The following is a 2,771-nucleotide window of genomic DNA, read 5'->3' as shown; positions in this document are numbered from 1 at the left end:
CTGGAAGCATCCATTTCTCAGAGGAAGGCTTTGGTAAATATATATGAAATGCACTGTCTCTGAACCCTGAGTTGTACGGGTAGGAATAATGCACTCCTCCATACACTCCACACTGATGTAATCAAGTGCTCTGACACACCATTCATAGGCTTTCCCACTTCTTCGGGGATAATAGCTAGGGCCAGTTCACAGATGCATGTTCATCTAGTGAAGATTTGGATGTGCAAAGGAGCTAGATATCGGACAGAGAGAACTCTGAAATCACCTCCTATCACCTCAAACAGAGTGCCTTTTGGTTGTTTGGGGTTACCATATTCTGCTGAGAGTTACCCAGAAGTCAAATAATCAATATGTACAGAGTCTGCAGCTGGCAGACAGACATGTTGCCCATTTTCACTTTAGACACCTGCAGGATAGCCACAATGATTGCAAAGAGCCCAATGGCACTTCCAAAGATTTCCACAATGAGGATCTTGACAAAGAGGCTGGCATTCTGGGCATCTGCCAATGCTGCGCCACTGCCCACAATGCCCACACATATACAACAATGTCCATGCCCAAACATGGAGTAGCCTGCATGGTAGTTCCGGGAGCCAATCTCCTTAGGTTCTGCCAGAAAATTCCTCAGCCATGTTGGTGATGACGATGGCTATGATAATCCCATAGACGACCACAGCTTCACATAAGATGGTGCTAACAAGATTTTTTGTTTTGATCCTAGGTGCTTTGACACCACTGCCGAGGATGCTGGATCTGGTAATATTAATGCCCCAGGCAGCACCCACCACTGACAGTGAGATGGCCAACCCCCTCCCTGCTCAGGAGGGACCACAAGTACTGTGAGGTCTCCATCAGGAACCATGCTACATGGAAACGGAAATCAAGGTCAAATATTGTGTAGCAGATTCCGATGCCAGTGTTGGTGGTGGCCGTGGTCAGCCCCAGCCCCTAATACAGCAGCGAGAGCCCGGCAGCATGAGAAAGAGCAGACATGCATGCGTAAGGGGGGATTGACAAATAAGGTTTCTCTCAATTTATGCATTATTTTTATTTTTGACTCTTGTACATTGCATTGGTGGTTTTCAGGAAAGCAGTGACATACACACATTAGAATAAATATTTTTCCCTAGAAAGTGCAAAGTCATACTTTTTATAAATGGCATTTACTTCCAGGACAAAGTTAGAAAAGCTCTGCACAAGGCGTGATAGTTTGGGCTGTGGGAGTGCATTTCGTTCTCATGAAGTTTGTGATGGGTTAGTGGAATTCCCACAGCCCAAATTGTTACCCTTTGTGCATAGCTTTTCTAGCTTTGTCCTGTAAGTAAATGTCTCTCTCATACACAACACACTTTCCAGGAAAAAAATATTCTTCCCAACATGCATAGGCCACTTTCCCACCACAAGGCTCCCAAAACAGGTATGGTCATGCATTAGCATTTAAGCCAAACTATTATATTCCTCTTACAGCATTGTGTCCTTTCTTGATTTTCAAAAACTTCTTTGGGATGACTTAAGAAGTGGAAGAAACAGAGTTCAATCTTCTAATGCCAACACTATACCTTGGCTAAGCTACTTTATTCCCCAATGAATATTTTTGTGCAACCATATTCTTGACACGTTCTTCACCTGTTCTTAGTTACATTTTTTGAAATCCCAGCTCTTGGCTCTGATCTTTCACCACCATCTATTCCTTTAAGTGAGTTTTTTATAAAAAATAAAAAATAAAAAACAATAAAAAACAACATGGAAGCAGAATGGACCATTTATGCATAATCTCACAGTTCATATCTGTAGAGCAATAACTCATTCAGGCACCTTAATGTGGAAAGTACAGTAGCAAACGTAATCACCAGAGTTTAAACTTTGTAAATGCAAAGGAAGTATATCAAATTCCACAAAGTGATCCCATATTTTTACAGAGTGCTGACAAAATCTACAAGAGGCAGCAGGTCATCTGAAGGTTGCTCACACTCTCGGCAGCATTACAGTCACTTTCATTACACAAGCTGGAACCTTTAGCAACGTGGAATTTTTAGACTAAGCACTGGAATCCGCAAGCTCCCATAAATTCAGACTGATGTGCAAGAACTCTGTGAAGAAAATGACTTCCCAAATTTTACTACTGTTGAAAAATAAAATTCTTACCAAAAGAATTATTAACCAGGAAATGCTTTTAAATTAATTGTGTGCATCTTTCAAGTACATGCATTTTTTTCCTGCAGCATATCAAGTACTATCAACTTATTCTGGAAATATTGCTGTATGCTGAAGGAAGGACACTGAAAAAGCACACTTAATTTGGTTTTAAAGAATATAATTACATTTGCTGAGCAGCCTATAAAGCCATCTTATTGATAAATAAAAACCCATAAGCTGGACAACTTAATTTTGATGCTCCAGTAGGCTGTCATTCAGCTAGGAATCCTTCTGTCTTTAAATAAGGGACAATGCGCATCTAGCTCAAAAGAAAGCTATGCTTTCAATTAATAATCTTGAAAACATCTTTCTTTACATGCTGTCAGAAAGAAGAAATTTCAAACCCTGTGTTGTATGCTCACTTAATTTCTAACATCTAGTACTGATCTACTGTGGTGGATAGAAATATGGAGGCCTATAGTACCAAAATACACTGAGAATCATGGGGAAAGATTTTTACTCTGTATATCTTACCCTCCACAAGGAATTGAAGAGCAGTATCTGTCCTAAACCTGATTTGGAAACCTGGTTGAATTGGGTAGCCTATGTTCATTACCCTAAATGTATTCTTCTCA

At 40.3% G+C, this 2,771-nt stretch overlaps 1 pseudogene across 1 annotated transcript; it reads right to left on the bottom strand.

Annotated features, from left to right (window-relative positions):
* Positions 1 to 337: 337 nt before the first annotated feature.
* LOC309349248 (V-type proton ATPase 21 kDa proteolipid subunit c'' pseudogene) lies at positions 338 to 993 on the bottom strand (annotated as a pseudogene). The gene has a single exon. The product of its transcript is annotated as a V-type proton ATPase 21 kDa proteolipid subunit c'' pseudogene (transcript).
* Between the last annotated feature and the right edge of the window lie 1,778 nt (positions 994 to 2,771).

The sequence above is a fragment of the Podarcis erhardii genome, assembly GCF_964252035.2.
Source record: "Podarcis erhardii genome assembly, chromosome: 8".
Lineage (NCBI taxonomy): Eukaryota > Metazoa > Chordata > Lepidosauria > Squamata > Lacertidae > Podarcis > Podarcis erhardii.
Note: the sequence above shows the minus strand (reverse complement) of the source record. Positions and strands in the feature narration are given on the sequence as shown.